The sequence below is a fragment of the Pterocles gutturalis genome, unplaced genomic scaffold (assembly GCF_000699245.1).
Source record: "Pterocles gutturalis isolate BGI_N339 unplaced genomic scaffold, ASM69924v1 scaffold4955, whole genome shotgun sequence".
NCBI lineage: Eukaryota > Metazoa > Chordata > Aves > Pterocliformes > Pteroclidae > Pterocles > Pterocles gutturalis.
In genome coordinates this window covers 27,865-42,206 of record NW_010140676.1, presented here as the reverse complement: position 1 = coordinate 42,206, position 14,342 = coordinate 27,865, and the positions used below count along the sequence as shown (strand labels likewise).

General features: G+C 41.1%; 1 non-coding gene across 1 annotated transcript; it reads left to right on the top strand.

Annotated features, from left to right (window-relative positions):
- Positions 1–3,558: 3,558 nt before the first annotated feature.
- TRNAG-CCC lies at positions 3,559–3,629 on the top strand. Its single transcript has one exon. It is a non-coding gene; the product is annotated as a tRNA-Gly (tRNA).
- The last annotated feature ends 10,713 nt before the right edge of the window (positions 3,630–14,342 follow it).

Below are 14,342 nucleotides of genomic sequence, written 5' to 3'. Positions count from 1 at the left end.
TTGTGTCCTATCAGATGACCATCTCCCACCCTCAACAGCAGCAGTCTGATGCTGCAGCAGTCCCCAATGCATAGGCTTCGTTACCTGCAGGCTGTGCACACCGTCACAGAGCTGTGCAAAAAGCAGAGGCACCCTGTTCTTCCAGTAGCTAGAAGGGGTTATCATAGTGGCCTCCTGATGTCACCAGCCACCTCACTGCCTTCTGTTCCAGGCCCTATAAATACAGGGACCACAGCAGCTGGCCCACAATCTGCTGAGCTTTGAGACCCTTGGATACAAACCGTGGTTGAAGAGGACCCGGAGCAGCAAGGCACATGGCTGCCTACCTTTGTGTGGCACTCCAGAGTGATGGTTCCCAGAACCACAGAAGACGAGAAAGTGATACGAGAGGAGGAACACCATCAACACCATGAGAACAATGGCCAACACTCATGTGACTGATGGTATGGAGACCATGAAGGTCCTGGAGGTAAAGAAGATAAAGAACCACCAATGGAAGTAGACCCACCTCCAGAATGGCTCACCCGGCTCTACAACACCATGCCAAGGCTCCTCTCCATGAGGCTGTGGCAACAGCTTCCCCAGAGCACGTGGCCAGCACCTTACCATCAGCCCAGCCTCCACACTCAGCATTAGCTGGGCAAGTAGAAGCTCCATGGCCATGCAGGCTCATCTATAACATCCTTCAGCAACCAACAATTATTTTGCTGATTGCCCCAGATCATATGAGCTCTTCTTTCCCATCCCCAACCCCACCCTTACCCCTTGTGAAGGGGAGTCATCTCCTCTGCTCTGAGCCCCTGGGGCTGCTGCCCTAGGGCAACAGGAGTCACCCCTCAGAGGGCCACCAAGGTGCCTGGGGCCTGGAGGTGGGGTTTCTTCAGTATGAGGACAAGAAGGCTTCTCAATGGGTGGTTGAAGACAAAGCCAGACCCTCTACGGTGGTGCACGAAGAAGTTAGAGACAGCTGTTCCTTTGAAGAAGAAGACTGCAGTTCTGCCAGGAAGAAGTCCTGGCCTTCAGCATCAAGGTCCCTTCTAGCTGCTTTATTAGCAGTTCTTTGCAAGATAAGGCAATAAACAATTAAAAAAACCCCACCAATAAAACAACAAAAAATCCAGTAAAAATGCTTCCCTCTCTGACACTTGGGTGAGTGCATCTGGACTCCTGTGTCCTCTCCTGGTCTCCCCAGTCCAGGGAAGATACTGATGGGTCGGGTGTGGACCCAGTCCAGGGCTTTTGGGGTGGTGAGGGGCCAGGGCACATGGCACACAAGGGCAGGCTGAGGGAACTGCCTCTGGTCAGCACCAAGAAAAAAGGGCTCAGGGGCAGACTTGACAGGTGACTTCAGCTGCCTGCTGGGAGGGTGTAGATAAGATGAAGCCTGACTCTTTTCAAAGCTGCTCTGCAGCAGAAGGATGAGCAGTACCAGGTCCGGGAGAAATCCCAGCTAGATAAAAGGCAAAGATTATCATCATAAGAGTGCTCAGACATGGAACAAGTGCCCAGAGAGGCTGCAGAGACTCCACCCTTCAGGGTATCCAAATGTGACTAAACAAGGTCCCAAGCAACCGGATCCAACTGGGGCTGCTCTGAGCAGAAGATTGTATCAGAGACTTCCAAAGACCTCTCTCAGCCTCTGTGCTTCTGTGCCCTTTCTGCCTTCCTCATGTCAGAGTCAGCCACAGTCTTGTGGAAGGTACCCTCTGTCCCACCACCATTTAGGCCCTTACTTCAGGCAATCACCATCATGCCTATTTCAAAGGAAATTTAGTGAAAAAGCAATTATGACCCACAGTCCGTACTCTCATTGCAATAAGAGGGAGTAGTTGTATCTACTTAGAAATTTGAAATAACCCCCAAGCCAACGTGTTGGCCTATTGGTCTTTCCCAGGGCATCTGTCTCTCCACTATTATTAAAAAAATTCAGTGGCAAATTTGCTTTGGACAACAGATGCTGGCATGGCTTGTTTTATACTGAGGTGCCACCTGTTCCTTATGTTCCAAAAAAATGACAAACCTGCCACTATGAGACTTATTATTGTGTTTTTGTGTAAAGTGGTTAAGTTCTTCCAGGGGGACAGTTACTCCCACTTTACTTTTTTCTCATTTTTATAGATACTTGTTTCTATGCCAGAGGTCACTGCTGTTATCATTACCTGTAGAGACTGGACATTGGGTGCAATTATTCCATATTGCTTATTTTATAAAGCACAATTACAGGTAAAGAGTGACTGGTGCACTCAGCAAAAAAAGAGAAGCAAATAGTTCTGCAATTGTAGCTATGTTTTCACTTGTGTTAGTTCTGTGAGGGGAGAAGAGGTGGTGGCAAAAACACTGTTTGTAGAGAAAAGCAGTTTGGCTTGGCAGAACTTCAAGCCATGTACAAGAGTTCTCTCCTACCACAGTTATAAGACAGAACTTGTGACCTTGCAAGAAAAGTGTCAGTTCTCTTCCCTCCTCTTCATCTATGTCTTCATGAACAACCAGCTCAGAAAAGGTCTTCAAACAAACATTTGATTGATCTCACCTCTCATTTCCAACATTTCTTTCCGCATCTCAGTTACAACACAGACAGCTTCTATGGTGAGTTGAAGTATGAGCTTGAGGCCCTTCCACAATATCTATACATGTATGATCCACAGCAACTGTCAAGTACATGGAACCCATCCCTCCAACCCTTAAACATCTATTCACAAGCAGCCTGGTCACTCCATGGGTACATACTCCAAGAGCAAGTTCATTCAGAGTTATGTGAAAATCTCCCAAAACCAAAGTTGCTACTTCTGTCTTTTTTGGGGGGAGTCCAGAACATTTTTCATATGTGTATTGTTATTTTTAGGAAAAAAAGATTCTGTAGAAATTTTTGTTTCTCAAGATCATTTCTACTGGATAAATTCTTGACATTTCAGGAATTTCCGAAGTGATTTGTTTTTCTCATTTCCACAACAAATGTAGTTTTCTGTATTCGGTCTAGCTAGGATAGAGTTAACTTCCTTCAATAGCAGTCCATGTGGATCTGCATTTTACATTTGTGATGAAAAAAACTTGATAACACACCAGTGTTTTAGCTGCTGCTTAACAGAGTTTGCACAGCACCAAAGCCACCTCAGTTTCCCACTCTGCCACCTCCAGGGAGTAGGCATAGGTTGGGCAAGAGGTTGCAAGGGGACACAGCCAAGACATCTGACTCAAACTGACCAAAGAGATGTTCCATACCATATAACTTCATGCTCAGCTACAAAACTGGCAGGGGCAAGGTAACCATTGCTTGGAGACTGGCTGGGCATTGGTCTGCTGGAGGGAAGCGGTGAGTGACTGCTTTGCATCACTTGGTTTGTTGGCTTTTTTTCTTTCATTGATTAAACTGTCATTATCTCGACCCACAAGTTTTTCTTGCTTTTGCCAATCTGGCTGTGGGAGAGTGAGCAAGTGACTGACTGCGGGCTTAGCTGCTGGTGAGGATCGCTCCACCACATTTTCAAATGGAGAGAATATTTCCAGAGATCAAACCTGTAAGACTTCATGGAAATATCAGCTTAACAGACACTAATAACTGTGCCGCTGGTGTAGTGGTATCATGCAAGATTCCCATTCTTGTGACCCGGGTTCGATTCCCGGGCGGCACACAGCCATGCGTTTTTCTTTCCCTGGACAGCTTGCTCTAGTGCTTGCAACCCTGCCCACAGCAGGGGGGTTGAAACTAGATTATCTTTGAGGTCCTTTTCAACCCAGGCCATTCTATGATTCTATGAATTCATAAGTCAGTATTTGTTGGTGTACATTTTTCTGTAACACCCTGGCACAGATTTAGAGTAAAAATGCAAATGTTTATTTTAGCAGACATCTGATCCTGATCTGCCCAGCTGTCTACTGCAAATGACTCAAACTACTGCTGTGACAAAGTCAGCAAATAGACATCAGGCCCTGGAAAAGTGGGGCATAACACCAGCTCTAATCTATGGAGTTCTTCCTGCTTAAGTCCGTGGTGAATTCAACCAATTTCATGAAAGGAAGCCATGACATGTAACACTGTCACTAAAAAGACTCAAGCTAGATTAGATAAAGAAACCAGTTCAAGACTACCTATCTGAGGCTCTTTGATTAATAAAAGTTTTTCTATGTTTTCTGCAGTAGGATATCTCCTCATTTCAAGTGTGAATATTTGAGAAATATTTGCTGTGTCGTTCCTTAAAATGTCTAAAACATGTAGAGTATTACGGTGATTATATCAACATCAATACTGTTTTCAAGTTAGCATATATTATTCATACAGAGTTTACTTCAATAAAAGCAGTGCTTATCTTACTTATAATGTTTCCAAGAAAAGAGATCAAAACAGGAAAACAGTATGTGTTCCAAAAAAAAAAAAAAAAGTCAAATCTCATAATTGTCAGGTAAGTCACTGTGACTTATTTTTGACTTCATCATCTTTGCACTCTTAATGTAAAACTGATCAGGTTTTCCATCAAAAACTGCATTCCTCTGGGCAGTGAAGAGTTCAGGAGCTTTTTGGATTTATAGGCATACACACACCCCCCAACCCTCACGTGAGCGATCTCTTGTAGCAACATATTTTTTTGTTTGTTTGTTTGTTTTTTTTTACAAAACAACATCACCTAAATAAAAATATATTACAATCAGCTTTTTACTCATATTATTTTTACAACTCTGTTATTTATGACGGGACAGATGTTTAAGAATAAGCTCACTTTTCTTCATCAAACATCAAGCTTTTAGTCTGCTGCAAAATGAGAATGCTTGATGGGAATATATGGTTTACTAAATGACATATCTACAGCATGAGGAGAGGAATTATATGGCAGTTATAGGTATATTTACCCTGGAAAGCCAAATGCATCTTGCAAGACCATCCATCACCATTTCTCCACTTTTCCACAGTGCAGAGATTGGTCTTCCTATTGCTCCCTCTCCAGGTCAATAAAAACATCATTTCCTGTAAAATAACCCAAAAAATCCTGAGGATTGGAAGTAATAATTTAAATGCCTTAAATTAGATTAGCCTCTTGTCATCATCATGTGATAGGACAAGAGGAAACGGCCTCAAGTTGTGCCGGGGGAGGTTTAGGCTGGATATTAGAATTTCTTCACTGAAAGAGTGATCAGGCATTGGAACAGGCTGCCCAGGGAAGTGGTGGAGTCACTGTCCCTGGAGGTGTTCAAGAAACGTGTAGATGTGGTGCTTAGGGACATGGCTTAGTGAGTTAGGTGGTGTGGGTTGATGGTTGGACTTGATGATCCTTGAGGTCTTTTCCAGCCTTAATGATTCTATGATACTATGATCTTTGGCGAAGTATGACCTCCCACTTTGTAGTAAGAACATTAATACTACTGAGTTATGTAAAAATTAATTCAGTATTTTAAAGTGTTTGGTTGAAACAAACATACATAATGAACCATATTCCATCCTTCATCAGCTGATATGGAACAGTTTCTGGCACTGGGGATAAACAAGCCAAGTCGTACCTGTTTAATTACATGTGATCCTGTTTTGGTGCACATATTTCATACATTATTTACAAAAAATTCACACGTCAAATTAGTTCTGGTTCATGATATACTGCACAAGTAAAATATATAGAATATATGTACATATACATAGGTTGTTGTTTTAATGTTCCTCTCTACATATGTTTAACTACTCAGACATGAAAGAAATCTAAAAATGTAATATAGCTTTAAGCTAGCAAGTAATTTTGCTTTAATTAGCCTTTCTGGTAACTCCTAGAGGTTTAATATCACATAAATATTGTCCACAGGGTTGTTTTTGAAAACTGGTAAAGCCTGACTGATTAAACTTCCCATAAAACCTCCTAGCATCAATTAAGTACAGAAAAATATGTTCAAGTCAAAGTGAAAAAGGGCTAGCCTAAGTGTGCTAAATCATCTGACCTCCAGTGACTTTAAAAACACTTATTTCTTCTGCAACCATGACATGTGGTTGCTTTACGTATGTCAATCATTTCAGCTATGACTGACTGACTCATAGCTCACTGACTGAGCAAACAATGCATCATCTTTCCTGCCTTGAAAGACTGTAATGACAGATGGAGCCCAAAGTTACAGATTAAATGAACTCAGTACATATTTTGGAGAGATAGACTATAGACTAAGGGAATGATATCTATGTGCATATATCAAACAGCAGGAAAAATGGTGGTAATTAATTAGAATGTATTGGGAAGTGTAGAACTGGAGCATGATGTAAATGGTATGGAATAAGGGGTGGATACTGTCCTGGTTTTGGCTAGGATAGAGCTAATTTTCTTCTTAATATCTAGAGTAGCATTATGTGTTGGATTCAGTGTGGGACTTGGCATAAGAAGAACGTTGATGCTATACTGATGTTTTCGGTTGTTGCTAAGAAATCAAGGACTTTCCAACTTCCCATGCTTTGCTAGTGTGCAGGTGCACAAGAAGCTGGGATGGAGCATAGCCAGAGCAATGAATCCAAGTTGGCCAATGGGATATTCAATGTCGTACAATGGCATGCTCAGTATATGGATGAAGGTGGGCCAAGAAGCTCTCTCTTTGTCTTCCAAGATTGCAGTTTTGGGATTTTCTCTCCTCCAGGATGACTAGCCAAGAACAGGCGGGGCCTTGATTAGTGGGTGGTGAGCAGTTGCACTGTGTATCACTTGTTTGGATGTTCTGTTATTATCATTAGTAGTAGTAGTAGTAGTATTAAATTTTTCTTATCTCAACCCATGAGTCTCCTTACTTTTACCTCTCTAATTCTCTCCCCTATCCCCCAGGACCGGGGAGGGTAGCTCAACAGCTATGCAGCTTTAAATCATAAAAATTTCAGAAAACAAGTATCACACAGGAAGACCAAAAAGAGCACCAGATCCATAGCACCATTCATATGGGGAATTTGAAAAGAGGCAGCAAATCTCTCAAGAAGAAACAGTTAATGCATTCTGCATGAATTTTCTCAGAATCAGAGAGGGTTGAAGCTGGAAGGGACTGCTGGAGGTCATCTGCTCCAAACCCCTGTTCAAGCAGGGCCACCTAGAGCCAGTTGCCTAACACCATGTCCAGATGGCTTTGGAATATCTTCAAGGACAGAGACTCCACAACATCCCCAAACAACCTGTGCCTGTTCTTAGTCATCCTCAAAGTGAAAAAGTGTTACCTGATGTTCAAATTGAACCTCCTGTGTTTCATTTTGTGCCTGTTGCCTCTGGTACTGTCACTGGGCACCACTGAAAAGAGCCTGGCTCTGTCCTCCTTGTACTCTTGCTTCAGGTATTTATACACATTGACAAGATTCCCCTGAGCCTTCTCTTCTCCAGGCTGAACAGTCCTAGGTCTCTCAGCCCTTCTTCATATGTGAGATGCTCTAGTCCCTTAATCATCTTTGTAACTCTTCTCTGGACTCTCTCCAGTATGTCCATGTATCTCCTGTACTGGGGAGTCCAGAACTGGACCCAGCACTCCAGGTGTGGCCTCACCAGTGCTGAGCAAAAGGGAAGGATCACCTTCCTTGACCTGCTGGCAATGTTTTGCCTAAGGCAGCCCAGGATGCCATTAGCCTTCTTTGCAGCAAGGGCCCATTGCTGGCTCATGTTCCACTTGGTGTCCACCAGGACCCCTAAATCCTTTCCTGCAGAGCTGCTTTCCAGCTAGGCAACCCCCAGCATGTACTGGTGCATAGGGTTGTTCCTCCCCAGGTGCAGGACTTTGCACTTCTCCTGGCTGAACTTCATGAGGTTCCTGTCAGCCCATTTCTCCAATCTGTCATCACCTCTTTCAAAAATTACCCTCGCTCAGGGATTTCTTGTTGCTTACAATAAAAATGCTTGCCTGACAGAACTACAGGGGAGGAGGGACACAAGCTCATGCACACAGCTAATGCATATGCCTGGTTACCTTTGGAGAATCTGCTCTTCCAAATTTCAGGCTAAATCTTTAAAGGTGTTTTCACATCTATTCATCACAGATTTCAAGGAAGTTAAACACCTACAGATTCTGTGATCTGAGGCCCTAACCAGTTCCGATGTTTGTCAATAAGGTAAAGCATTATCTTCCATTTCCTTCTAAAGCCTGCTGGAGTTATTTGCAGCCAGGCCATTGTATGCTTATTGTAAATTTTATAATCATTTGATAGAGTTTTTCACAGACATTCTCTCCTAAATACATACCTAAAGCAGTAGAATATTGAATAATGTGAACTAGAACAGGACCAAAAATACTTTAACTATTAGCATCATGGAAGAGCACTTGCTAAGGTAATACAACAGTATTGGAAGGGGAAAACGGTATATTTGCGTATACACCTACAGAGGAGTAGAAAAGTACAATATGCATTCTCATAAAATACACTAACAAGCCACATTCAAGGACACTCTCTAATTTGTACCCACAAGAAAAGTGTTAAAGTTTTTGAAACCGGAGTACTTATTTTAACCTGAATGTCTGATCAAGAACACCAAACTCAGTCCTAAACACACATGCATACTCTAATGCCTGGTAACATTTTTAGATACAATAGTTATAGTTTCTTCATTAAACTAAACAGTTACATAATGTCAAGCAAATATGAACACAGTGACATAAATATTCTGTTCCCTAATACCTAAAGACATTATCCATGTTAAAAAGACTGTGGTATGTCAGTGATGTAATCAACTGAGATAACCAAAACTCCATTTACGGGAAAATAAACTGTGTGCTTGTAATTGGTTTGAAGAAATTTTACCTCAATTTCACTATATTTAGTGATCTACAGGGACTTCAGTCATTATGGTGATGATGTATGAACAAAAGGATTCAGAGAAAAACATACAAGTAGGTTGCATCAGAAGTAACTAAAAGTTCTTTTTTGCTGAAGAACGACCAGGAAACTTGTATTCAAGTCATTGTCTCCACAATAGGTTGACACCATACAACTTATGCACAAACTTCAGCATCAGTGTCGCAAATATATTAGTTGTGTTCTTGTAGTTTTAAACTATACACTGTAGGTAGATCTCTTCTTTCAAAGAGCAATAAGCATATAATACATTAAGCAAGCTAGATGCCAGATGTTATCTCAAATACTATTTCATTCTTGGAATAATTCAAGGATTCTAAAATTCAGACTGATCTGTTCTCCTATGTCCTTCTCAAATCTAAAATAGTAACTGTTTCCAGCAATTCACGTCCCCCTCGTTTACACATCCTTTATGAAAATCCTCTTTTTCAAATTTTAAACATGGATGTATATATTTCTGAGTCTATACTCTAGACCCATCATAAGCAGCTCTTTCATTATTGTTCTGAGTCCCATTTCACCTCAATCCGTAACATTTGTTGTTTCCATGGAACATTAAGACCATATATCCTTTTGCAAGCAACTAAGGCCATGATCCCCCCGGTCACTTAGATAAGCACAACAACTTACAATTTCAGTGTTACTGACTAAATTTGGATCAGGCACTAAAATAGTCACCCATCCTGAAGTAGGAAGTAAAATTCTGATCCTTTTAAATCATTAAGAGTGTGACAGCTGACTCCCCCATAGGACATTTACCTTAAGTCTTTGTTTTTTCCCTAAAATCCATTAATTCTTTTATAGGAAATCAGATGAGGTGCCAAACGCTGAGATGTTAATTAAAGAGAAGACAAATAAGGGTAACTGTAATATGATGTCAGTTATGTAAGGCTAGTATATTTGTCACACAAAGCCTCACTCTCTTGAGCTACTTGCCAACAAAGAGCACCAAACAAAGCAAGATGCTCAGGAAACTGCATCAGTCCCAAGCTGCTTTTGCAACACAAGCATTTTCATTATTTTTATAGCATTGCATTAGGTAGACTGCCACACCAAGTAGAGAGTCAGAACAGTAATATATTAGCTGAGAAGACTGAGTACAGAGGAAAGAAGATTTTAACTGGGCAATCCTTGCTTCCAAGTCTACTAATGGTTTTCTCAGGCATTTACTATTGTTTCTGCATCTAGTAAAGGTATAGATTACTAATTGAAGTGATGGCCCAATTTTACTACTCTTCCTCTTGACACAAAGCAGTCTTATTTCTAGTTTATATGGAGAATGTTGGTCTAAATTTACAGCATTTTTGCAACTCACTTGCAAAACACAGGACGTGTTCTAAAGCCATCTTCTGAAAAGCAATATCTCATTCTTGAGTGGGCTGAAGATTTTAGTTTTCATCTCCTCTGTTAATTAAGCCCTAATGAAAATAAGTAGTAAAAAGTCAGGTTTTGAGAGCTATTCAGGAGCAATCACACTTTGAAGAGTTGATTAATGAAGCATTAATAATCTCTTTTAGTATAAAGCAGTAAGAAAAAAACCCCACACAACCCAGATATTATTTTCTAAAATGTCAGCAAAACCAGCAAATACAACTATATAATTGAACATACATACTGAAATCAACAGTTCTGAGCGTTTGGAAACCAGGAAAGTTCTTGAAAAGACATCTAAAAATATGTAAATGTCAGTCTGCGATTTAAGATAAATCCCCAGTGTCTCCCTGCATGGCAGACTAACAAAGGCACTGGAGTGTTACATGTGGCACAACTGTGAAGCATAAGATGTGGAACTTGGTAAGCACAGAGGTTGTACACAGAGAAAGCCATCATGTAGCCTTTCTGTCATATTGTCCATCAGAGGATTAGCTGCAAGTATTTGTGTGCTGCTACAACAGTTTCTCATCTCAAGATTGTTGCATTTCTCCTCTTGATTTAATGCTCTTTAAGTCTGATTAACACTGCTAACTTCCTTTTTCTGTACATTATCAGCTTGCCTTGGAGGTTCTCTCAGACACTTATCCATCTCAATCACAGGAATCAAGTATGAGTCCCTGCCATCTCCTGGCAAAGACACTGGCTCAGCCGTAAGGCCTGAGCAGTGATACATACCTCAGTCTAGGCACACATATAGGCACTCCAACGATAGCAGTAGCAAGTACATTGGGCACTCAGGGAGATGCACGTGATCTGTGCAGTGTCACAGTGCCTGCAAGCAGGTTTTGAAGGAAAAGTTTTGTTTTTCTGTTAGCATCTCTCTCTTTGCATTCATGTGCCTTAAATCAGAAGTAGAGGAGAGTGCAGTGGGGTGACCAAAGGATTGATTGTGTGTCTATGCACACACAGAACGTGCACAGCCACACAGATTATCATCCCTCTTGTTTTCTACTTCAGTCAACAAGAAAGGTTTACATGCAGAGTTTCAGGTCACGTTTAAACCATTAAGCATGCCTGACATTTATAGCACTTTCCTACAGGCCAATTGTTACTAGCACTGCCTGGCTTAAAGGAGAGAAAAATTGAAACAACGCTGCTATTGTGAATTTCAAAGGTCTAAAATGTGCAGCCTAGTGATCACATTACAGAGACATGCGTGCATTGACAGAACCTCTCTTTTCTGTCTCTTGCATAGAAAAAAAGGCACGTGTAACAATATAGGCAACAAACACACTAAAACCACAAAAATGCAGTAATTGTGTACATAAACCATATTCAAATATACAGGCATGTGTAACAAGTTACTTGCTGTCTAGTTTATGTTCTTTTTGTTGTTTACGTTAAACTAGCCTTTTACAGTCTAAGCAGATACTAGCAGTTTTTGGGGAGACATCGTGCTACACAAACTTGTAACAGCCTCAGCACCCGAGAGCCTTTCAACCTAAAGAAAGCAGGCAGACCAAGAAAGAGAAAAGATACATGGGCAGCAAAAGGTGAATGGAGTAGCTCAACATGAGATAATAAACGTAAGTTGGTCAAAGAAACTAGGCAGCCCTCAACCCACAGGCCCACCAGCTACATTGCATTGACTGAGAATGGTGCCAAGGTCTCTATAGAATTAAGACTTTCGGCACACTCAAGCCTATCACAGGCAAAAAAGAGGTAAGTTCATATTTAAACCATCAGCCAAGCACAAGCAAAAGCCCTGTTTGTAAAATCAAGTTTCAAGTGTCCTTATACATGTAACAGGTGCATTCCAGCTCCGGATAGGTCAATAGGATTTTTTCCACTGATATCAAAAGCCTCTGGATTATGCCCATTATAGAAAAGTAGGCTTTCCAGTAGAGGAGCTGAAGGTCAGCTCTGTTTCTTCTGTCAGCTAACAAACTGCCATCACTGATTACAATGTGGGAACAGCCCACACCATCTCCAATAGACAGGCTCATACCAATGCAATACTGATAGCAGAATACCATATAATTTTTGCTAAGCCTGCATAGTTTATTTGCTATGGATACTCTTAAGTATGTTCTAGGCTAGTATTGGTGATCAGCGGCAAAAAAATATTTCCTGAGCATCTTAGTGTTATGTTATGTGATAAAAAGGTCATCTGTACCTGCACAGAGGAGCACAGAGAGACAATGGTAGATGGGGGAGCATGGATAATAACCTGCCCTGTCTGCTCCCAGGCCCGTCACAGGAGCCATCAGCTCATCAGTAGTGGTCCATCTCCATAAGCTCAGATACGCACAGAAGAACAAGTGCAGTAAGGAATCCAAATTAAATGGACACCCTGTCCAGAGTGTCCACCCTGCCCCAGGGCTGTCCCAGGAGAGTCACCAGCCCCAGCATCCAGGTGTGAAACCCAAAACAAATCAAGGGGAGGCAGCACTCTGAATTGCCTCATGGACTGAGGGGGTCCCTGCCTAGAGGCACTGGACACATGATGAATGTGTCCTGTGAAGAGAATTACATGCACGTACGTAGTGTATACACATATGTTTGTGTGTGTGCAATACATTCTCAGCCTTGCTACTAGTCGGACCTGGGGACATGGAGCTGCCTCATCTCTACTGGGCTGATGGATCAGTCTACTGCTATCAATTAGCAATTTCCATGTAGCAACTTAGGCTCAAGTACATTCCTATCCCTTTCTGCTCCCTTGTCCACAACATCTGTGCAAACATTTTTATTTCTACAAAGTTTGTTGACAAGCTTTTATGAAGAGTAGTACTTCCTCAATACCCTGTATACACAAAACAGTATACTATCAGTTGTTTCTTCAGCCAGTTTTGTGCTTCTAGAAATGAGCAATAGTAGCTCAATTAAGACCTGCAGATTTAGTTCTTGCAAAGGAAAAGTTATTCAGACTGTTTCTTATGAGGGAAATTATATACAAACCTCCACCAGGGCCCTAGACAAAAGAAATTTTATGTTACAAAAACCTTTTCCAACTGACAGATAATTTTGCATAGAAAAGCATGATTTTTTTCCACTGATTCCAATAAACAAAAGTATAGACCATAAATGATACAATGATCCTGGAAACTCTATTTTAAGGAGTCTCTCTCAATTGTAAATTAGTCAACAAGCCATAAAGAAATCTCTTTTTAAGGTTAGAATATCATTAAACTGATGAAAGAATCCTCAGCAGACTACATACAAACATCTTCAGAGAGTTTCACATATTAAACCCCAACTCCCAGCTTCAGTTATGTCAAGGGACTACACAATTTTAACTTTAGGAGAGTGAACAAACCAGAAACAAGTTATTTTCTTATAAACTTTCACCCAATAGAACCATATATTTTAAGGAGGTTCAAAGTGTGAGAGGTGCTTCATGACAATTACTGAAGCACAAACCTGGCGTAGTTCCTCTTCCAGACTGGGTTTCTTCTTTAATCTCTCTTATCTTTATGGCTGTTCTCACTCCCTCCACAGCACATTAACAGACATGATTTATAACCTGTCTTAATCACTCTCACTACAATACACTTTTAGGTACTCTTATCCTCATACTACTTACTAGCCATGAAACCTGTCATTTCTAAGTTCCAGCGTGACGGACTTTGTATTTTGTCTTAAAATGGGATGTCTCAGTGGGTCACACTACCTCCACAGTGGGCTAGGTATCACTACTAATTTTTAGAGGAAGGGAAACTAACAAATCAGGGAAAAAGTCTCCCAATCCAGGGTAACATTTCTGTAGCCATCAGCCTTCATTACCTTTCCAGCAAATTATTTAAGCTATCAAAAATGTCCATTTCCTGTGTGTTTACTTGGTCAAGTACAAGTGACACTCCAAAGTATGAAGAATTTAAATGGACCAAGGCTATCTCTGGAAATATCACCTGTACAGGAAAGAAAATGTAGGATTCCATTTCTTTATCATCATCAGACAGAGGATAGCTGAAAAAAGGGCACATTTTCAATTTCATTAGAGAAGTATTGAAATGGTTATGTTGCTACAAAAGAGAAACAATAGAAGCTTGCCCCCCTTTTCAGAAAACTGAGTGTTCTACTACAGCCAGATGGCAAAACCAATAATTGTCAGCACAAAAACGCCATTTTACATTTTCAGAATCATTCATAAATCATAATTTCTGAAAAGGCAACTAGCACATTCTCAAGA